Here is a 25,495-nt window from a genome sequence, read left to right as displayed (position 1 = left end):
TAGCAACATGATTGCAGTTTTCATAATTATTGTACAACTTTTTGGTGAAGTGGGTGCACAAATAAGGTGGACAGATACTAGATAAGTGGAAAAGTGTTTCTCTCACTTAATGTCTAATTAATAACCTTTTAGAGTTCCAAAAGTTCCTTTAGTGGGGAGGAATGATCTAGGTGGATCTTGAAGACCTCAAAAATTTAGCTGACTCAAAATCTCCCAAAATTGGCATCAATGGATAGAGCATGGAAAAATGTTCCTAACACAATTTGAAGTGCATCAAAAGGGAGTCTATTTGCTTGAGATATGCTTGGTCAAAGAATTGGTCAAATAGGTTGACTAAAGAGGTAAAATTTGACCATCTCCAAAGTGGTCAACAATGGGTATTAAATCAAAGAGCACATCAAGAGCTTTCCAATGGCGTTCGTTTCATCTAAAATGGAGTTCATATGTGAAAGTTATGGTCATTTGAAATTGGAGGAAAAATGCAAGTTTTGATGACATCATCATGATATCGCCATCCTCATTTTATTCTCTTAATAATGTAACAAGTTTTAAAATAACATATACTCCTAAATATAATATGTGGTTAATATGAACCATATATTATTATGACTATTATTTTATAAAAATGGGATATATATTGTTATTTGTTAAGGGGTTGGTTTATTTTGTACGACTTAAAATTATAAAAGCCAAAAAGGGAGGTTATTTATTTGGATATAATTTTGAATGGGCTCCCATATTTGTTGGAGGTTATAATGTAAGCACAAAATTATAAGGGCCATTATTTTCAAGGACAGTAGTAAAATTGGGAGATTTGGGTTATTTGGTTATTATAAATAAGGAAAATGGTAATTATATTGGTTATATGGTTTTATGCCAAATATAGCCAATATCAAGTATAAAAGGAGAATTATTTTCTTTTGAAAGACAAGCCTAGAGAGAAGAAACCTCTAAGAAGAAAATTCTTGTAAGAAGAGAGAGTATTCTTATTTCTTTAATTCTTGGAGAGTTATTTTACTCTTGATAAAGAGTTTTGGAGAAGTGAGAGTTTTTTTGTGAATAAGCTAAGTGGTCTCGTGAGAGATAAAAACTTGGTGAGCTCCTTGAGAGAGTTTTTATGACTTTTAAAGTCATTTTTGTAAAGGCTTAATGCCCATTAAGAGAGAGTTACAATTTTATTGCTTAGCATTGTAAAAAGTGGTGAAGGAGCTATGCATGAACATGTTGCTAGCAAGTTTCTATCATCGCAGTGTGAAAGTGAGAAGTAGATTGTAACTCCATGGAAGACCATGGTGATGTATGAGTTTTGCATCATAATAATTGTATTGATCTTACAAGTTTGCAAATCCAGAGATGTAGCCAGAGTCTGGTAAACTCCGAAATCAAATCCTTTGTCTCTTGTTCTTTCTGATGCATGTTTTTTCTACCTAGTTATTTTTTGCATTTTAAAGTATTATTTTCTTAGTTCACAATCAATATCAGTTATGATCTTTCTATTATATCTATATCCTAGAGAATCTTGTTCAATTATAAATGATTCATAAAAATTAGTTTATAGATCATTGGAACACCTATGGTAACTGGACACAAGTTATGTAAAAAGGATGAGACAAGTATTGTTGAGCAAAAAAATTACAAATCTATGATCAAAGGGATGCAATATCTAACTCACACAAGGCCAGATATAGAAAATGCAGTTGGAATTGTTGCAAGATTTCAAGCTAATCCTAGAGAAGCACATTATGTAATGGTCAAAAGGACCTTTGAGTATTTGTGAGGTATGGTAGGGGTTATGCCTCTTCCTACATTAGAGTAGATGATGCAAGAGTGCATTAGTCCAGTGTAACAGAGCACTACTATTTGTCTAGATTGGGTGTTGATGGTTCCTATATGGGGGAGTATATGTGATGGATATAGTGATATAGGACACTTGTTGGATTTTCTTTTTATAGTGTCTTTGGACACTTGAGAAGGTTAGAGGTAGTTGCTATAGAGATTGATGGTTGTTGAAACCATTGACATTGATGCGAATGGGGGAGAATTGCAACATGAAAAATAGTTTAAGCATGGAAAAAAAATTTGATATAGAACACATTAAGTTATATCAATGGGGAAGAATGATTGATGAAGATAATTTGAAAAGAAAGGTTAATAGTTTTTTATAGTTGGTATTTTTGGAACTAGACGTTTTTCATCTAAGTTGCCATTAATGGCAAATAGAGAGATTGTTGAAAGCATGAATGTTGATGATACTTTTATGAGGGAGTATTATAAAAACATGATTAGATCATTATCATGATGAAATGTTACATTCTTTGTTGTGTTTTTCATTGATGTCAACATAGTAGTTTTCTATGGTATATGATAGAAGAACAATGGAAAGATCAAGTTTTTTCAAATAAACATTTGAGCATTTTAACTAAGTGAGGTTAATAGGAAATACTACTAAGTATCTAGTATATATATCTAACCTTATAAGTATAAGATATTAATTCGAAAAGAAGTTATGCACATCTTGGCGAATATTATTTTGAGATAGAGTTTATAGAGACATGATCTAATAAACTTGTTATATCTCTAAGAAGAGTTGTTATTCTAAGAAGATGAAGTTAAAGATGTGAAGAAGATATTCTAGAGATGATGTAGCTAAGCTTGCTCATCATAATATAAAAAATGATATTCAAGTAACAAGGTGAAAGATTACTATTACCACTAAGTGTAATATGTTCTTAATGAGGTCATATAATAATTAATTGAGAAGGTGTAATAATTAACTCAGGGAATTATTTTATTGATTTGGTATAAAAGAAGGACATTTTACTTTATCATGTAGAGAAGTAAGTGAATGATTGTAAGCAACATGAAGAGTGGAATGTGAAGATAAATAGAGTAGAGTGAAGCTGGGGAAACTTTACTTTCAAGGTTTTATTGTGTGATCCAAAGTTTGATATTTGGATTTGAGGTTCATGATGTGGTCTACAAGGTCTAATAGTGATCAGCTTGGTTGAAAGGATAGAGGAAAGAAGTTAAAGTAAAGTAGAGATAATTATTATGTAAGGAATAGTTGATAGATTAGTTGGATAGTGAGTTCAGTGGTCTTTCCCGAGAAGTTATTTGGACAATGGATCCTTTTGTCTTCCACAACTCCTAACAAGGTCCATCTTCTAAGAAGGAATATTTACATTAGTACATCATCTTGTGCACATAATTCCCACTAGAATTTTCCCTTTGATCAAGGGGTTTTCCTAGTTAACATATCTGGTGTAATTATGTATGTGCATCTTGTTGTGGTTTCTATTTAATTGTGTTGATTTGGTAAGATTATTTAAGGTTTATAAATGTTTTAATTATTGGATTATTGGTTCACCTCCATCCCTCCCCTCTTAGTTATCTTTGTGGATTATTTTTTCTAACATAACCTAGGTTTAGTTTACAACTTCACACCTTCCTTTTTTGCACATGGTTTAGAAGGGCTGGAGAGGCATAAGATAGACCCAAAGTTGTATCCTTTCTACCTAGAATTAATATCCCTAGTAGATCACTAAACCCTCATGTAGTTATAAAGATAAATATGTAGATCATGGGTAGACATAGATTGGCATGAGAAATTAATCAACCAACATTGATGTGTGTGGTTGTCAAAGGTTGGAACTGATAATTCAAACATTAAAATTAGTCCCTCTTAGCTCAAATTCCATATCAGTAGTAGACCAATCATAATCAATTCAACCTAGAAGGTGATACAATCCATCAAATACCATCACCTACAGTTAGCTATAGCAATATTTTTTATTTCTCTATGCAACATCATTTGTTTCAATAATAAATAAAACTTCATTCTTGGTTGGGAATGATTCCAAACATTTGATGTTTTAATTTCAACAATCAAGTATTGATTTTGGAATAACATTTTAAAGCTTTAGTCATACATTAAAAATTAATTCATTTAGTAGTAGTTCATTTCTTATCTTATATTTGTCAAAAAATTAGAATGGTTGTCAAAATTAAAGTCTCAAGACAAGTGCCACAATTTTGAATTTGACATTCACCCTAGTTATGGCTATATGAAGTGCAATAAATGTAGCTAGAAGCAAACTTATATTTTTTGGATACAAGTCCTTACCTATGATTCAATATTTCCTTTAGACTACCATATTTTGAAAGGGAAAGGAAAGAAATTCCATTCTTATCATGTAGTCTAACTAAATTGTGGTTCATTTTATTGGAGGTTGTTGTCAACTATATTTGAACTCAGTCTTGTCTTGGTGCAATAAATCGAATATTTCAAGAAATATTAGATATTGGTGCAAGCCATTTTTTATGTTAGATGAAGTTGAAGTAGACTATTTTGGCTATCTTCGTATGATGAAGACTTCCAAACTAATGGAGGTGAATGCTCTTCCTCATTCCTATTGCTAATTAATTAATCATACCTGATTAGGATCAAGTCTCTCAAAGAGATTATAATTTAACATTGTGTCTCTTCACTAAGAGACATATGGTTAATAGTCATGTCCACCCAATATATGTCTTACACACACACACACACACACACACACACACACACACACACACACACACACACACACACACACACACACGAATTGATACCAAGATAATTATCACAAAAATTATTAAATGATATACATCTCTTCATACCGAGATTGTAGTACAATTATATTCAAACATTGTATTTAGGATTTTTAGAATTGAATAAATTCAAATTCATTATATCTAGATTATCACCTATAGGAAAGCACATATGGATTGGTATCTATCAAATTTGAAACAAAGCCATAATTACCATAACGATATTATCATAACTTTAATTTTCACTTACATAATACACTTCCAAATTCTAAATAACCTAGCAATCTTTTGATTCCCTTCAAGATAGATTATTGATAGGGGAATGAGGAGGATTCTTTGCACTCAAAATATATTATAAACCTTCAAACATATTTTTAATAGAGGAATCCATTCCAAGTCTTTAAAAAACAATTACTAATAGAGGAATAGATTCAAATCAGAATAGATTGCTAATAGAGGAATCAATTTTACAATTTTCTCAAATTATTGACAGAAAAACATAAAAATTAAGGTAAGGAACAAACCTACCTTGACACAAATAGTGATACATCTGGCTCTAAAAGAGAAATCTAAAAAAAAAAGGAAAGATCCAATCATTTTCCAATCTGTGAGGCCATCCTATTTGCAATGTGGTCACTTTAGTTTGAGCTGAGTCAAGGGTCACATATATCCAACACCAATGACAATAATTATGTGTTAAATATTGAAGAGGGATTCCAAACTAGTCCCATACATATTTCAGGTGTGACAATAGAATGATATTAAAAGCGTTAATAAAGGAAACACAATTAAGGGTTTTTTTTTAATCTTTCATACACAAGATAATAGAGAAAAGTAGGGGATGAACATTATTCAAAATTACCCACATTATAATAACAAAATAAAACATATTGAAATGCTAGTATTTAGAATGCAAAATTTATTACTCGTTTGTAGTGCAAATCTACATTTCTCTCCTAGTCCATATCAAAACTTAGCATAGGCAAACAAGTACAATTTATGAAAGGATTCACCAGATCAAGAGAGGAACTCTTCATGTCTTAGATTTTAAGATACTTAATGCTAAAAAATGTTGTGGCCTTAAGATAATTATGGCCTAATTTATAGAGTAACCTCTGAATATAAATTTTTTTTGATAAATATTTTTTTTTGCTAACTAAACTGACTGTAGTTCTCTCTACAACCTCTACTATAGTTAAGAGAAAAATGCATAACAAATGGCTATGTACTACAAAGAATTCCTATATTAATAAGACATCTGAAGGAATTTATAAGGGTACGACTCTTCAATTATATAGTAATAAAGAATCTCCTAGTAGATTTTTTTGTCTCTCATCTTTGGAGTTGTTCAATCTTCACTATTGTTAGAATTTGTGATCACTACCAAACCATTTTGGGGATCTTACAAACATGTGGCATATATATCTATTTAATCTATAAGAAGTTGTAGAGTTTTCCAGTCTCATTTAAGTAGCTAAGACATGTTCGATATCTAAACTTAAACTTTTGTATCTATGAACTTATTTGTAGATTAGACATTTTAGAAAACATGAAAAAGGTGGAGTATTTAAACTTTCCTCTTAACATTAAGTTGGTAGAATTACCAAAGAAAATAATAGATCGAGTGCATCTGCAAAAGAAAGATGTTGGTCATACGTGGTTAAGGGGGGTTCCAATTAACATGAATCAACCTCACAAATTGAAAATGGTGGAGATATGAAGTTTGTTCTTAAAGAGACTTCCATCCTCTCTTTGAAATCTATCTAGATTGATTGCACTCTCTATGAAAAGGTTCCTCTTTGACAAACTTACTTTTATAATCAGGTCTATTGAAACATTATAATCAAACAACCTTTCTAGGATGCTATGGATAATGTTAATTTTTTTTTAAAATTGACCAACTAATATTTCTTATTAATGTCTAAATTCAACAATATATTTTTCATTTTTTCCATAAAGAAACCAATTTTTGTGTTGACATTCAAAGAGAAATGCACTCGCCCATCAACACCTGATATTGGTTCTCCTTGTAAGACAAATAGACACATGAATATTCTGACTAAGAACTCAAAAAAAATTAACACACAATTGGAATTAATGCACAAATTATACTCAATTATTATTTGATGACAAAAAACAAAGTAAGGTCGTAAATATTGAACATTGGGAACTAATATTATTAGATTCACAACCAAAAGTATAACAAACCTCAAATTAAGGAATAAAGTCAACAAATATAGATCTAGTGTGAAAATATATGATCACCAAGTGCAAGATGACATGAAATCCAATTTAGATATCTAAGTGTTGTAACAAACAAATAGAACCCAAAAAAAACTGTATAAAGTTCTTTGAAATTTGTAATTGGAAAGTACAGATTTCATATCCATTTATCTTTCATAATCATTCCCAATAACAATGCACTTAACTATGACTTCCAAAATCTTCACAAATAACTCATATACATCATAGTTGAGGAATCCAAACAAACATATAACTACCTAAAATGGGTTGTTGGGGTTTGTGTCAATCTGAATATGCTGCCTAACTAACATAACCTATTTGCATTTTACCCATCATCTCCTAGGGAGCCCTACAGTAGATAAAAATCATAGTTCATCCATTTGAGATCAAAAAATCATAAGCGAGAGGGTTATAAACCTACTTTTTATTATAAAAATAGAATATGTTGATTGAATTCCCTAATTAGAATGGGAAATATCTTACCTATTTGATTTTTTAAAGAAATTCCTTACCTATTTATTTCAACCCAGTCACACAACTTATACCTTTGTAAGTCTCTACACTGCTCAACCATGTCTGAGTATCTCCAATATATTCTCTAGAATTTAGAAGTATGGAAGCATTTTTCACTAGAGAAGTAGATTATGGATAGAATATGGTGCCTCGTGTAGGTAGAATTTCATGTTTCCTATGAATGTACAAACACAATGAAAATATGAAATTAAAAGAAATATACCAATCAACATTGAGAACTAAGATTCTCAAAATTGGAACCAAGAAAAATAATTATTGGGAACTAGGATAATTAGAATTGGAACTAGGAACTAAGATTCTCAGAATTGGAACCAAGAAAAATAATTATTGAGAACTAGGATAATCAGAATTGGAAGAAAGAAGAATAAAAAACCTCAAATTAAGAAATGAAGTCAACAAATATAGATCTATTGTGAAAATATATGATCACAATGTACATGATGACATGAAATCCAATGTAGATAGCTAAGTGTTGTAACGAACAAATGGAACCCAAAAGAAGCATATAAAGTTTTTTCAAAATTTATAATTGGAAAGTGCAGATTTCATGTCCATAAAAATCAGCTTTCAAAGTCATTCCCAATAGCAATGCTCTTAACTATGACTTCCAAAAACTTCATAAATAACTCATATACATCATAGTTGAGGAATCTAAAATACATATAACTACCTAAAAGTGTTTGTTGGGGTTTTTTTCAATCTGAATATGCTGCCTAATTCACATCAACCATTTGCACTTTACCCATCATCTCACAGGGAGACCTGTAGTAAATACAAGTAACAGTTCATCCATTTGAATGGAAGACCTATACTTGAATGGAACATAAAGGGTGGAAACTAATGGAATAAGATATTTCCATTAAAATGTGATGTAAAATGATATATGTTTGTTAAACTTTTAGAACAAAAGTTTTCAAAATTGGATGGAATGAACTTCATATTGCCTAAAATCATCTCTACCATGTTCTATTTTCAATCAAATGAATGTGTAGAAATCTAATTATTGTTACATCTATTTAGTACTAGAAAAACAATAAAACTTGCAAGGAACTCTTAGTTGTTCAGATGAACATGGTTAGTTTTTTCATGGAAACTAAAAAATAAAATAAAAATGACTTACTTTGTTTAAGATCCCATCACTTGTCTTCTCTATATCTGCTTTCAAGTTTTTAAGTCTCTTTGCGTGAATGGAATATGTGGGTGAAACATGGAGAAAAAGTAATTTAGAGAAAGAATAACTATATGGTAAAGACTAATAGCTACAAAGGGATCATGCATGCCTCTTCATCTAATCTGAGACATTATGCATAAGTCTCCTACCTCATATGGTCAACTTCTAATTTTTCTGCTTTAGCCTAGGCTTTCCAATGTGCAACCAACTCTTCTTGGGTTCAAATAGTCTATTCTTAGCATTCTCTCCTTCTTTCTTGTGAATAGATATGTTAACATAATACCATCAGAGGAAAGTAAGAGTAATCTATCAAAGAGAAGTTATTAACCAAATTCTTCCATCTTCCTTCAACATAATGTAAATATAAGTTAAAGAAAGACATCAACTATAATAAATTGTAAACCTCCTCACCTTACCTTTCTCTAGCATCATATGCAACATCTAACATATTCCATAGTTTGTAGCAATTGTCCCAATTAGCCTGAATGTTGTGGTCCTAAGCATGAGAGTAAAAAAGCTCACTTGGACCCTTGAAATGCATTTTGTTTGATGTAACATCTTGCAACCTAGAAAATGTATCCAAATTAGAATGAATCTATTGTTCAACCATAGCATTATCCTCCTCAACCATATTTTTCATTATTTTCTTTCGATGCCAACTATAACTCTTTCTGTCCATAACTATTTTTGATGAAGAAATAGCTTCATGAGACTCATTTGAATTAGTAGAAATACAATGATTCTAATATTTACTCTTTTTTTTAGTAGCATTGTCAATGTTGGCAGTAGTTTCCTAAATCTAACTTGGATAAGTGGATTTTTTATTGTAGTTATTATTCCAAGAATTATGATTGGATTGATTAAAGTCACTATTTTGAGGATTATGATTAGGCTTGACACAAGGATTTTCCCTAGGTTGAGCACCACACATTCTCCTTCACCTTTTCTTCTTATTTTGAGGTATGTGTTGTGCAAAATTTTTTCCCTTTGTAGGTAGCCCTAGAGTAGGGCGAGATCTAGAAGCCATAGCTGAGGCCAAGAAAACATCAAGACTACCCTCTTGAATGTTCCTACAACTACTCTATTAACTAAAACTACCTACAGACTGAACAAAAGATCATTTTCTTTTGATTTATACAAAACATAGAATTGAAGAACAACAATTACATGGCAATATTTACCTCCTAAATAAAAATTATGTTAAAGCTTAAAAATCGTAGACATTTACTAGTTCTATGGCTCAAATTTGTCCAAAACAAAAATATACGATAATGTACCACTTAAAGAAACTATGGTCACACAAACATTTAAACCAAAATGAAACCTTATCTAATTTCGTATAGATTAGTATTGTATGGGAAAGTCCTCCATAATGATTTTTGAATGTTAATTGTGATGGGAAAACTAAGGGATCTTTGTCAAGAAGAAGCAGGGTGTCTTTTCAAAAAACCATTATGTATATTTATCAAACATGGCTCCTTTTCTTGGGCCATAAATCAAATAATGAGATAGAGAAGGAGATTTTTGAACCTTATTTTTTCTAATTCATCCTAGAAAGGCAAGATCCAAATTCAAATTTGGATTCGTGCTTCGTGCATGGATCCTTAATTATCTGGGTAGAATCCTTGATCTTGCCTATGCATCCATCAAGATCCTTGGTCTGCAGATCTTGATAGACCCATAGGCAAATTCAAGGATCCTACATGGATCCTCGAGGATCCAAGCCACAATTTGAGGATCCATATGAAGAATCAAGGATCTTTCTTAGATCCTCAAGGATCATAATTTCAGGTTGTAATCTAGTTATTCAATGTGAATGTGTTGAGTTTCTTTATAATCATGAAAATAAATCAATTATCAAGTATTCTAGGTTCATAGATCCATACTAGAATCATATATTCAGATTATGAAATGATTTAATTTTACAATTATGTATATTTCTCTCATTTTTTAGTGCATATATATACATGTGAATCCTCCATGAATCATAATTGGGATACAAATCCCAAGTCTATGGATCTAATTCATGTGTATAAATCAAATTCATTTCACGAATGAGCAACTAAGGGTGTTTCTTCACACTCTAATATTGGTTATTTCAATGGCTTGAAAGAAACTCACTATTTAAGGAGCAACTATGTTGGTCATTATGTACTTGCAAGAGGTGACACTTTGAGTTGGAAAGATTAAATATTACCTTTTTGAGGCCTATAATTTACGAGAGGGATTTGAGGACATATTTTTTGTTCACTATTACAAAGAATGTTATACACCTAACAACCTTTTAGCTAATGTAGGGGCAGATCAGTTCCCCTTTTGAATGATGGTAAGTTATTCAAAGCCTTTGAACCCACCCTCCTCTTAAGTGAGAAACCCCCTTAGGTTGGATCTTTAAGCATCTAATCCCCAAAAATATAATATTTAATGAGGCCCTAAAGGGTGATGTAGGAGCATCCAGAGGTGTAAGGGCAATCCTGTGTCAACCAAATAAATGTACTTAGACTTAGTTTTTGTTTCATGTGTTTTCACTTTTTGGATACCCATTTGGGTCAATTAAAGGTTCCAACTCTCACAGTTCCACTATCAGTGTTCTAGGATAGAGTATTTGAACACCTTGGGATACGTGTAAATGTCAAAAAAATAGGATAATGTAATTAAGCCATCATTCTAGTGAACTAGAAGGTGTAAATTGGCTAGATGAATGTAATTTTAATTTAGAGCATTCCAAAAAAAGAATCAAGTCAAAAGGCCCCATTGTTTGAAAGTTATTGTAGTTTTTCAATTTTTGGAGACCTCCTAAGAATGCTTCAAAGTCAGGTTAGGGGCATTAAATGACCTTTAATAGGGCCAAAAAATGGGGGACAAGAAAAACTCATCCATAGGGCTATAGAGCGCTTTGAGAGCTTTCCAGAAATGTAAACGGTTCGTCAATCAGAGCTACAGTTCAAAAGTTATGCCTCTCAAAAGTTTGATTACCGTTTCTAGATTCTTCTAGTTTTGCACCAACTTCTAACGTAGCTTTTGGAGCCTTCTATTTGGTTGGTGTATGCCTAATAGCACTTTCTAGAATGTATTCCTAATACTCAACCCTTTGAGGTCTATTTAAGGACATTTCTGGCATTGTAAAAGGCAGTTCAAAGTGGAGTTTGAGAGGAGGTACTGAAAGGAGAAATTATCTCTAGATTTATGCTATTATAAGCCCATAGGGCATGTTTTGAATTCTATTTTCTCTGAACTAAATGTATTAGCTTATTTACAAAGTTAATAAAATTTCCCTTTCCTATTGTGTCCATTCTATGCTTGGGTTGTGTCCCCATCAAGTGGTATCAAAGCTAGTTTTCTTGAGTGTGTAGACAGAGCATGGACTATGAGGCAGTTTGCACCAAGACTAGGTGGTTGTGGGTTTAAGTTTAGAAGATGCCTCCATGAAGAGAGCATGGTGGAAGGGCCAGTGCTATTAATCCTAAGGAGGTTAGAGCCCTCTGGAGGTAGGTACAAGCATTGCAGGAGGAGCTCCATAGAGGAACAAATGTTATTGCAGGTGACGAAAGTGAGGATGACAATAAAGAAGAAGAAATTGGACTAGAAGGGGAATTTGATAGGGAATTTCTAAATCAAGTAGAGGAAAGGCTCTTTAGGGCCATTACTAAGTTTGGGAAAAGACCTACAATTGATGTGGGCGTATTTTCAGGAAATCTAAAACCAGATGAGTTGATCGATTGGATCAATGAACTGGAAGAATACTTTGAGTATGAGGATATCAGGGACCCAGATAGGGTTAAGTTTGCAAAGGCCAAACTGAAAGGACATGCCAAAATCTGGTGGCAAGAGGTTCAATTGGAAAGAAATAGAAGAGGAAAGGATAAGATTACAAGGTGGGATCACATGGTAGACAAACTAAAGAAGCAGTTCATTCCCGTAGACTATGAGCTCAATTTGTTTAAGAAGATGCATGGGTTAAAGAAAGTAGGAAGATCAGTCCAAGAATATATAGAGGAGTTTTACTAACTTATGATTAGAGCAAGGCATGAAAAATAAAATAAGGAGAAGGTTGCTCATTATATCAGTGGGTTGCGACCTAGCATCCAGGAGGAATTAAGTCTGGTAAGAATCACCAGCATTGAAGAGGCATACCAGTATTCCCTACGAGTTGAAGAGAAGCTAAATAAGAGGTTTGAAGGAAGAAAAAGAGGGTGTGGTCAAGGAGGAAGGGGCAGTGGTAGGTCATCTCGAGGCCAAAATGAAACTTAGAAGAAAAATGAAGATGCGCGTACTAGCAGGAACCAAAGGAATGAGGGTTTCAACTGCTCCCGTGATCAAGACTTTGGAAATCAGAGAGGAAGAGGTAGAGGACATGGAAAAGGAAGAGGAGGCTTATGTGGTACCTATTTCCATTGTAATGAAGAAGGTCATTGTGCCTTTGAATGCCCTCAATGACAAGGAAGGACAGATAGGAGAGTTGAGGTTCAAGCTAGGGTTGCTCATGTGGATGAGGATGCACAATCATCACATTCAGAAGATGCAAAAAGAGGAGAGACTTTAGTAAATGAAAGGGTCCTACTAAATGGTGAGATTGAACCAAGACAAAGGAGGAGTTTATTCTGTACCAAGTGCAAGTGTGAGGATAAATGTTGTGATGTGATCATTGATGGTGGTAGCACTGATAACTTGGTATCAGAGGAGATGGTCTCTAAGCTAAAGATCAAGAGGGAGAAACACCCCCAACCCTATCAGATTTCTTGGGTGAAAGATGATCATAAGGTCCTAGTAAATGAACAATGTTTAGTGAAGTTCAAAATTGGGAGTTACCATGATGATGTTCTTTGTGATGTTATTCCAATGAATGTTTTTCATCTATTGTTGGGTAGACCATGGCAGTTTGATAGGCATGCAGTACATGATGGTCATGCAAACACATACTCTCTAACAAAGGAAGGAGTTCACCACAAACTAAAGCCCATGAAAAAGGAAGGTGAAAAGGTATGTAGCAGTGCTAGGATTTGTCTTGTTGATGGAAGGAAGTTTTTAGATGGCATGAAACATCAGTGTATGTGCTATGCTTTAATTCCTAGGAAAGATAAAGAAGGTAGTAGTGAAATACCACTTGAAGTTTCAAGTTTACTAGGCGAGTTTAGAGATATCATCTCTGATAATGTTCCAGAAGGATTTCCACTGGTAAGGCAAATCAATCATCAGATAGATTTAATTCCAAGAGCTAGTTTTCCTAACAACGCTGCTCATAGGATGACTCCTACTGAAACTGAGGAGCTAAATAGATAGGTTCAGGAGCTATTGAAGAAGGGCTTGATTCGGGAGAGCCTGAGTCCATGTGCGGTACCTGTAGTATTGGCACCAAAGAAGGATGGAGAGTGGAGGATGTGTACAGACTCCCGAGCTATAAATAGGATAACCATAAAGTATCAGTTTCCTTTGCCAAGGATGGATGATCTTATGGACTGCTTGAGTGGAGCTCAGTACCTCACAAAGATAGATCTCAAGAGAGGCTATCATCATATACGGATACAATAAGGAGATGAGTGGAAAATACCCTTCAAGACTAAGGAGGGTCTTTATGAGTGGTTAGTCATGCCCTTTGGATTGATGAATACCCCAAGAACCTTCATGCGGCTTATGAATGAGATACTTAAGAAGTTCTTGGGAAAATTTGTTATTGTCTATTTCGATGATATTTTAATTTTCAGCAACACTTTGGAAGAACATTTATTGCATATTCATAGTGTCCTTGAAAGGTTAAGGGAAGAGAAACTATTAATTAATCTGAAGAAGTGTATTTTTGCAAAAAGGGAGTTAGTCTATTTGGCATTTGTTATATCACCTGAAGGTCTTAAAATTGATCTAGAGAAGGTAAAAGCCATCTTGAAATGGCCTACTCCAAGGTCTACTACTAAGGTAAGATCATTTCATGGTCTAGTTAGTTTTTATAGGAAGTTCATTAAGAATTTCAGTGGCATATGTGCATCCCTAACTGACACAATAAGAGAGGATAGAAAAGAGTTCAAATGGACTACAACAGCTGCGAGAAGTTTTGAATTACTAAAGAAGAAGGTGATAGAACAACCTGTGTTGGCACTTCCAAATTTTAGAAAGGTGTTCCAGGTGGATTGTGATGCTAGTGGTAGTGCTATTGGAGCTGTATTAAGCCAAGAAGGTAAGCCTATTGCATATTTTAGTGAAAAATTGAATGATGCAAAAAAGAAGTATTCTGTTTATGATCAAGAGTTCTATGTAATAGTTCAGGCCTTAAAGAAATGGAGCCATTATTTATTGCCAAAGGAATTTTTTTTGTATACTGATCATCAAGCATTACAGTACCTAAATAGCCAAGGTAAATTGAATCAGAGGCATATGAAGTGGGTAGAGTTCTTGTAGAGCTATACATTTGTGTTGAAGCATAGAAGTGGAAAATCTAACAGGGTTACAGATGCACTAAGTAGGAGAGAGTTGTTACTTATAGTAATGTAGGTTGAAGTAGTTGGGTTTGATGAACTCAAGAATCTGTACCCTAAGGATCTTGATTTTGCTAAAGCGTGGAAAGCTTGTAAAGAGCCTGTTGTTGTAGACAGAACTAAGTGGTTAGACTATCTGATTCAGGATGGTATGTTATTCAAGGGCAACCAATTGTGCATTCCAAGGAGTTCCATGAGGGAAAATTTGATTAAAGAGAAACACAATGGAGGGATGGCAGGAAATTTTGGTCGAGATAAGACCATTTCCATTCTCAAAGAACATTATTTTTTGCCTTAGATTTCACAGGATGTGAAAAAGTTTGTACAGAGTTGTCAGATTTGTCAAGTTGCCAAGGGATTTAGTCACAATACTAGACTATATCATCCATTTCCTGTTCCATCAAAGCAATGGGAGGACATAAGTATAGATTTTGTTCTTGGATTGCCAAGGACACAAAGGGGTAATGACTCAGTATTTGTGGTGGTTGATAGGTTCTCCAAAATGGCACATTTCATTCCATGCCACAAAACTCATGATGTTGTCCATGTTGCAGACTTGTTTTTCAGAGAGATGGTGAGACTACATGGTCTCCCAACGAGTATAGTTTTTGATAGAGATACTAAATTTGTGGGGTATTTCTAGAGAACATTGTGGAAGAAGTTGAGAACAGACTTGAAATTTAGTTCCACACATCAGCCACAGACTAACAACCAAACCGAAGTCTAGGCAATTTGCTAAGATGTTTAGTTGGGGATAAGCCCAAGGGATGGGATTTGATTCTACCACAAGCGGAGATTGCTTACAATAACTCTATAAATAGGAGTACTAGTAGATCACCATTCCAAATTGTATATGAAAGTAGCCCAAGGACTGCACCAGAATTGAGGAAGATAGAACAAGGGGAGAGGACAAGTGCTGAAGCTGAAGAATTTGCTGAACATATCAAGCGTCTACATGAGGAGGTTTAGGCACACATTACCAAGATGAATCAAGAGTATAAAGCTAGGGCTGATCAAAGGAGAAGACATAATTCCAAGTAGAAGATCTAGTTATGGTACACTTAAGAAAAGAAAGATTTCCAGCCGGTACTTACAACAAGCTAAAAATGAAGAAATTTGGCCCCTGTAAAATTTTGAAGAAACATGACTCAGGAAATGCATATGAGGTGGAGTTACCATATGGAATTCACATCTCTCCTATTTTCAACATTACATACTTAACAGAGTATCATGATGATGGTGCAGATGAGGAGCGGATGTTAGGGCCATGTCCAATTCCTATGTCTAAGAAGGAGGAGATAGAAGACATTCTAGATCATCGTGTGGGTAGGAGTACCAAAAATAGGCAGTATGAAGAGTATTTGGTCAAGTGGAAAGGATGGCCAATAGAGGACTCAACATGGATTTTAGCAGCTGAGGTTTCCCATTTGGGATTTCCTCTACCATTCATAAAGTGATAGGGTCACTTTTTAATCTACCCTAGGTGTCTGATGCAGGAGCATTCAGAGGTGTAAGGGCAATCTTGTGTCAACCAAAAAAAAGTACTTAGAATTAGTTTCTATTTCATGTGCTTTCATTTTTGGATACCCATTTGGGTCAAATAAAGGTTCCAACTCTCACAGTTCCACTATCAGTGTTCTAGGATAGAGTATTTGAACACCTTGGGATATGTGTAAATGCTAAAAAAAGAGGAACTTGTAATTGAGCCATCATTTTTGTGAACTAGAAGGTGTAAATTTTCTAGATGATGTAATTGTAACTTAGAGCATTCCAAAAAAAGAATCAGGTCAAAAAGCCCCACAGTTTGAAAGTTATTGTAGTTTTTTGATTTCTGGAGACCTCCTAAGAATGCTTCAAAGTCAGGTTAGGGGAATTAAATGACCTCAAATAGGACTGAAAAATGGAGGAAAAGAAAATATCATCCATAGGGCTATAGAGCACTTCGAGAGCTTTCCAAAAATGTAAACACTTCGTCAATCGGAGCTATGATTCAAAAGTTATGCCTCTCGAAAGTTCGGTTAACATTTCTAGATTCTTCTAGTTTTGCACCAACTTCTAATGTAGCTTCTGTAGCCTTCTATTTGGTTGGTCGATGCCTACTAGCACTTTGTAGAATGTATTCCTAATCCTTAACCCTTTGAGGTCTATTTATGGACATTTCTGGCATTGTAAAAGGTAGTTTGGAGTGGAGTTTGAGAGGAGGCACTGAAAGGAGAAATTATCTCCAGATTTATGCTATTGTAAGCCCATAGGGCATGTTTTGAAGTCTATTTTCTCTGAACTAAATGTATTAGCTTATTTACAAAGTTAATAAAATTTCCCTTTCTTGTTGTGTCCATTCTGCGCTTGGGTTGTGTCCCCATCAAAGGGTTATAATATTGTGGATGCTACCTTATTAGGAATTAGGAAAGGTGGTAGGGAAATATGTCTTTTTCTTATCCTACTTCATGTATCCTAGATATTAGGAGGGCCACCTGAATTGTTAATGATTGTGGGAGCACTTTATAGGAGAAAAGTACTATTTAAGGTTGTAATTCCATGTGAGGAAACCCTTTTTATTAGTGATGTTTACTCCCTATACCAGTTTCATTTCCTCTTATTTGGTAGTAGCATTGACTACAAAAGTAAAGAAGGTGCCAATGAAAGGTGTAGAGTCTAACAAAGATTCTTTTGAGAAGCATTTTATAGGGGTGTAGTTCCTAAAAATTTCCTCCTACAAAATACCTTCTACAATCCACATTTGGAAATGCTAAAATTTACTGAAAAAATCTAGGCCTGATCAAAATTTGTGATATAGAAGAGTTAGAATCTTGGGAAAACATTGCTACATTCTACATAGAAGAATTATTATACAAGGATTTAAACCAAATCATTTGTCACTAGATTCTATATGTTGTTCTCCTCAAGAACAAGGATTGCATTTTTGTCGAGGAAGTTAGCAAGGAGGTAGAAGGACAGGAAGAAGAATATGCAATTCGAATCAATGAACATATTAGAGTATTGCAACAAGGAAGACACGATTTACACACAAAAAAAATATGTGTTGACTTAAAGAAAGGATTTTCCAATGTACATTAATGGGTTGAAAGTGCTCTATAGAAAGGGGTGGCTTGGAGTTTATAGTCCCTACACTCTACAAGATTTTTCAAGTGAGGGTTTGGTTTGGGCTTTAAGTGTGTGAATCCATTGACTCTAGTATAAAGATTAATTTTGAAGAAAATACCAACTTGAAGCATGTTGTAGAAGAGGAGGGTAGTTTTTTTGGTCGGCATTCTAAAGATGGGGATGATGTTGGAGGTGATCTAGGAGGAGGGCCCCCCATTTTTTTATTCATAAAAAAGAGGCAAACCCCTCCTCATCATTCTCTTTTGGTTTTGCAATTTTTCTATGTATTGTAATAGTAATAATGTAAAATACAAACATTCATAGAAAAAATAATGGAATATTGTTTATATTACTAGCTATGCTATTGATGGGCAATACCATATGTGGAATCATTTTCTATTTGTTAAGAATTGTGGTAAATATTAGAAGGTGTGGGAATCATAGTGTCAATTTTAGTCTTCAATTTGATGCACTTTATCATGTATATGAAGAAAATTTTACTATTTTGTAGACATGCATATTTATTCTTGGATTCTTTATAAAAAAAATTCTTAGCCCTACTAGCTTGAGGAGAATATAAAAATTGAATTTATGGAGAGATAAGTAATAAGCATCTAAAATCCTATCAAAGTGCCTACTTCATTAGATTCAATTGGAGACTCTTTTAGTGTTTGATATGTTTAAGAACAAGTGGCTACATAAATACTTATTTAATTTTTAAGAGATTAAAATAATGCATCTCTTGAGGAGATCTTTGAAATTTTTCTTTCTTTTTGCCAAGTGGGTATCAAAAATAGAATGACGAATAATTAGGATGATATAAAGGGGCATTTTTTGAAGATGTGCATAGTAAGACATGCACTTTATATTTTAAAACTATGGAGTATTCTATATTGTTCGATGAGTATGAACTTTATAATGAGGATATGCCCCAAAGATGGGTATACCAATACAACATTTTCTCATGCCCCTTCCTTCGATGCAAATCTTGGCTGAAAATCTTTTTGCATAGTAACATATACATGCACAAGAAAACATGGACAAAGACAAGTAGAGGGGTGTATGCACACACACAATAATCATAAGCACCTACATAGAGTTTACTTTGTTAAATGATTTTATTGTTTGTGAACTAAAATATCTCTAAATATTTTAGGCCCAGTCTATAGTGTCTTCAATTAAATAAATCACTAGCATACAATGGTAAGTACCTTTGGTAAACATAGAGTGAAAGGGGGTAGAGCGAACTATCCCAAAAATCCAATATTTATTCAGATATAAAAATTCTAGGCTGGACAACTTCATGCTCTTTACATTAGAGCATTTTGGTGTAAAATAAACATGTAAAAAATTTAGGAACTAATATATCTTCGACACCTTATCAATTGATGTTTCTATCAACTTATTTAGCCACTAGTTTTTTGGAATAATGTCCCTTAGTCATCATGTTTTTTTCTTAATAAGGGCATTGGATTACAGTTTTAAAGCATATCTAGCAATTATTAGATGTTAGGTGTGTAAAAATAAGTAGGGTTGTTGGTACTAAAAGGTTTCAGCATGTAGTAGATGATAGGAGGTACCTCTAGGTCTAGGTTGATATCATTAGCACCAAGTTCCCTTGAGTCTAATATACATTAAGAGTATCACCCAAATAGTAGTTTGATTGTGATCTATCTCTCTGAATGATGACAAAGACCCTCCTTGATGCTAAAAAGACTAATTTATAGGGTAGTGCTCATTGAGTTCACAAAGAAGACTTACAATCTGATTGAAAACCCTAGTAATGGATGGAGATTTCCTTAATTATTTTAAAATTATCCTATTTTAAATATAGTTGCCCCCACTATCATCCACTATTATCCCTTGCTCTAAGAGAAAAAATGGCTTCTAATTAACTTGTGGGAAATACATAAAGATCCAACTGCATGGGAAGATTCTCTAGCATTCAAGAGTAAAAGATTCATGCATTAGGCTATTGATATCAAAGGCAGGGACTTCCAGATGCTTCCCTTTGGGGCAAGAAGAAAGGATTGTCCATTGATTTACATGGCTCTTGGGATTGGAAAACTTCTAATGGTAGTGATTCAAATTGAAAAGATTCATTTCAGTGACTAGAGTTTTTGTTATGTCTACACAAACATCTTTGAATTAACTTAAGAAATGAAAAGCGATAGAAAAATAAATTCCATGAAAATTGTAGAAACCAATTTTGTCAAAGAAAATACTATGATCTGGAAAGAACTAGTTAAAATCCTATAAGTAACTTTCATGTATACTTTATGGGCTAATGAATACAACAAGACTAATGTTGGATGTGGTAAATCAACATCCAGTTAGATATTTGAGTTAAAGATTGAATTTTTTAATATTAGGAAGCATGCTTATAATGCCAAGGAAAAATCTTGAATTCTCTTCTCCATAAAGGAATGTTATCTCACCCAACATAAACTTTTAAAGTGCTACTAATGCTGAGAAAAAGAAGCTAGTGCAAGATACTGAGTAGGGCAATTGAATTTCAAATATCTTAAATCTAGAGGATATCTAAATCCAAACAAAAATAAAAATATCATTACCCAGAAGACACTGATACTAACTACATAAATCTCACATGGTTCAATTCCTAATTGAGTTATACACACACACACACACATATATGTATATATATATATATATATATATGTGTGTGTGTGTGTGTGTGTGTGTGTGTGTGTGTGTGTGTGTATATATATATGTGTATATATATATATATATACATATATATGTGTATATATATACACATGTATATATACATATGTATATACATATATATATATATATGTACATATATATACACATATGTATATATATATGTATATATACATGTATATATATACACATGTATGTATATATATACATGTATATATATGTATATATGTATATATACATATATACATATACATGTACATATGTACATATATACATATGTATATACATATATAGATTTTAAGAGACTTAATTAACACCATAAATTTTACTGGGAGGTACTTTAGATTTAGACAATGGTGTGCAGAGTGAAGTTGTTAGTTTGAAAGCTTAAATTACAAGATAACGTAAAGGAACTTAGTTCAAAGCTTGACAAATTTAGCAATCATATTGATGCAAGAAGTAAACTGAGGATATCACTTTGCAACATTTTTATATGATGCAGTTTAAGATAAGTATACCTATCTAAAGCTAAAAAGATATCCATCCCATTTTAATGGTATGATGCAAAATCCAAATCATACAGTTAGATGGACATTAGAACAAACTCACAGATATGTCGATAAATAAAGTCTCCACAATTGCATTGAAAGGTAACATGTTTTTTTTCTCGTGAAGGGACTAAATTGAATGTTGATTAAACCTTGCTACACATAATGGAAATAGTAAATTACATTCAAATCTATCCTATATTCTTCTCTTTACAGGTTTGGGCATGCTAAGCATTATATAAATCACGGTAAAATTTGTTTAAAAAATTTAGATACACATATATTGAGTGTTAGCATGCTGCATTTACCAGAGATTCAAACTAGTTATTGACCAGACACGTAACATGTCATATATGCCTTGTTAAACTTTTACTTAGTTGAGAAAGGAACTCCAAAGATTACTAGCAGTAATCCATGATATGGTTGTAAGCCTTTTTTCATAATTATGATTTTCATTTTCTTCAAAAATCTAATAGAAGTCTTGTCATCATCACAAACATGTCATCCTTGGGGCTATAAATGGTGCTTTAGACAACATTCCTCAATTTTTTCCTCCAACCCCTGGACAAGTTCCTTCGTGAGGTACATGTCATGCACAAACTATGAGGCACAAACATATAATTTTTTTTTTTAAATTATAATTAAAATGCTCAAAGTTTGATAAGGTTATGATCACAGTTTAAGTAAAGGGTCCCTACATACATCTTAAGTTTTTAAACTTGTGGAGGAATACATTGTTAAGATTAGAACTTTCGTTATTACATGGATATCGATCATTAGTCATGTTATTTTATTAACTTCCCAACAAGAATATGAAAATTATTTAAATAACAATCTAAATGAGTTCGGGTCTAGATTAATTGTAAAATCTAATCAAATAAAACCCCCATTTAAACTTATTTTAAATAGGCAATTAACCTTTCCATACTTTATTTAATTAGGACGAACTAAAACAATTATAACAATTCAAATAAAACACTAATACCAACATTTAAATTAAATGTTATAATTGTGAATCTTAAACTAGTAATAAATTTAATTAACTAACAACTAACTAATTTAACTTAAAACTAAACTAACTAAATCTAAATTTTGATCTAACTACATATAAAATAAGTGACTAAACTTTAAATAAAACTCAACTTTAATACATACAAATAAACTATTACTATTAAATATATATTAGCATTTATAAAAAAATAACTTAAAACAATTAACAATTAATCAAACATAATTATTAACTAATTAAAATTATTAATAAATAACAAAACATTTACTAAAACTATCTTTTAAGTAAAATCACTTAAAAACTTAATTTTTAAAAAAAAACTAACTGATTAAATTTATTAACACACATAAAAAAGTAACTACATAACCTAACACTAACACCTATGCTAACACCCTTCATTAACCCTATACTAATCCCCTAAACTTCCCCCTAAGCCAACTACACCTCCCCTTTCCCCCCTACACTCCCAAGGCCTGCGCATGTGTTGCCCAAGGCCTGCACATGGCAGGTCAGGCCCCTATTCGTGTGTGGGCAGGCATGTCACACAGGCCCAAGTGGGATGCTTGTTGACATTTGATGTGGCGATGGGAAAGGGAGGCAAGTAAGAAGTTTAAAAAAATTGTAATCTCCTTCCTCCAAAACCCCAACGCTTCCTAAGAGAGTTATGGCATGCACAAAGTTAGGGGGATAGTACAGGGGTGATATCATCCCTACAGTCCTTTTTTGACTTGTTTTAAAAAAAAAAAATTTAAAATGAAAACCAAGACTGACGCCCACCATGGAGAAGTTAAAGCCAAAAGTTTATTAGGTAAGAAGGATATTTAAGATATTTTTAGCATGATTAATAGTCTATTCTTAAATTTTTACATTGTTTTTAAATGGGTTAATTTAAATTTATATTTTTCAATCAAAATATAAAAGGAATCTTTTAAAGATTCCCAATTGTTATGAGAGGAATTAATTTGTCTCTCCATACAAAAACCAGAGAGTTTTTACTCTCTTGGAACACTTTTTTTTTTTGACAAAATTTTTCTAAGTATAGATTTACAAGCAATGTATTTTTTTTCCAAGGGGTATATTAATTGAAAGGATTTAAACCATGGAGTTAATAATTGTGTCACAATAATACATGATTAATTTATCTCCTAAACAACTTGAATTGAACTATCAACCATAACCATTTTTCTTTCTTTAACATAATTTTCATTTTGAACATATAAGGAAACTTGAAAATTTTGCTTAATTAAACCATCATAATTTCATCCTATTTTTTGATGTGCATCCATAGAATTGAAAATTATGATTAAATCTCATGATAAGCAATATTAGTCAATCACCATTTTATTGGCAAACTTGATTCAAAGGCTCAGCCGGGAAAGAACTAGGAAGAAAACCCAGCGTCATTGCCATTACAACAAGGTTTTGAAATAGAAAATACATAGAATTCCAATCCCAAAATTACAATAATTTAATTAAATTTCCTTCATGACCATCATCAAGGGTTTTACATTAATTTGTGCAACACATTTCTATGAACCGTGGAGAGAACAGAATCTGATCAGGTGACAAAAAGCATGACCAAGAGACAAATCAAACATGCACATTATTACAAATTTTTCACAATGAATCAAAGCTAGGGAAAGGTGGATTCTTCAAACAAGAGAAGTCAGGCACAACACCAAAATATATGCCCAATTAGAGCTATAAACCAAGAACTTTCGTTCTTCTATTTTAACATTCCAAACTCATACGAGGTGTGTACTGACAGGTAGGGGCCCATAACACCCTACCCTCTCTCCCTCTTCTAATCCTGAGAAGAGACTCTACACTGGTTGGAGTCCAACTAAAAAGACCTTTCCCAAAATTGGTCACTTCTACCCTATCCAAGGGTGAGCAATACCAAAACACCCATACAAGAAAGCTTCAAAATGCAAACATAAACATGAAAGGAAAACATTCGAAAAAACATGGTTGCAATCCTTTCCAACATACCCAACATACATACAAGCATCCAACTAACATCACCATAGCATAAGAATGAAACAAGCATGAAAATCTAAACAAAGGAGATGAAAATTCCTACCTTCACAAAGAGGTAATGGCAAATGAACAATTTGAGTAGAGCTTTTCCCTTCCTTCCTTCACTCTTCCAAGACTCCTCTCTAAATGTAGGGATTGGGTAACCACCTAAACTACTCCAAGAAGGGCCTCTAAATAAGCCTCAAACTCAACCACCAAAAAGAGCAATAACTTCTCCCACCCACCTACAAATCTAGAAGTTCCTAACTCAATCCACACTATGGTTAACCACTAAGTGGAGGTGAGGTGAGGCAACTCATGGTAGCCATAGTTAATTTTCGCAAAAAGGAAAAAATAGACTTTTTAAATGATCTCAAAAGTCAATAAAAGGGGCTTAAGGGTTAGAAAAGACCCCCAACCCATACCCATACCCTTTGGGCATAAATATTTCATTTTTTAAAGCCTTAGGAATAGGTTTGGAACCAAAAAAAAGCTAGGAAATAGTTAGGACCATCTCACAACTCTAGAAATGCAGATTAAGTACTAATCTAGATTAAGGGTGACTAAACTCGATTAAGAACCAAATTAGTGAAAAGACACTAACTTAATCCAACTTAGGTCCAAGGGTTACATAGCTAACCCTAACTAGCATGCTAAAGAGCATAAACAATTCACAAGTGTCAAGCGAGACTAAAAGAACATAGTTACAAACATTAACATTTACTGATCATGGAAAGATACATACATACATCTCACAATTAATTTAATTACGAACAACAAGGTTTCCACAATTAGCACATAGGGATCAGTTCTGTTCCTCTGTCGAGTTTCTTGGCTAAAATATCCTACACACTTATTGCACACATCAGTAGCCCTCTAAAATCGTATGCACATATGTATTTATGTATCAGGAATTCACATAAATTTAAAACATACATCTGTAAATTAGTTAGGGTTTCTCTCAATTCTTAACCATTAAAATCTCTTAAATTAAAGTATCAATCCTACATTTACTAATTTCATCAACATACATATACATAAAACATTAAATGACAAACATCAAATATCTGAAAGGAACATCACACAGCACGAAATAATATAATATGTTCTAAGCATCAGATAA

The sequence above is a fragment of the Cupressus sempervirens genome, chromosome 1 (assembly GCF_028749045.1).
Source record: "Cupressus sempervirens isolate cs-2001-9-10 chromosome 1, ASM2874904v1, whole genome shotgun sequence".
In the NCBI taxonomy this organism is placed as follows: Eukaryota; Viridiplantae; Streptophyta; class Pinopsida; order Cupressales; family Cupressaceae; genus Cupressus; species Cupressus sempervirens.
Note: the sequence above shows the minus strand (reverse complement) of the source record.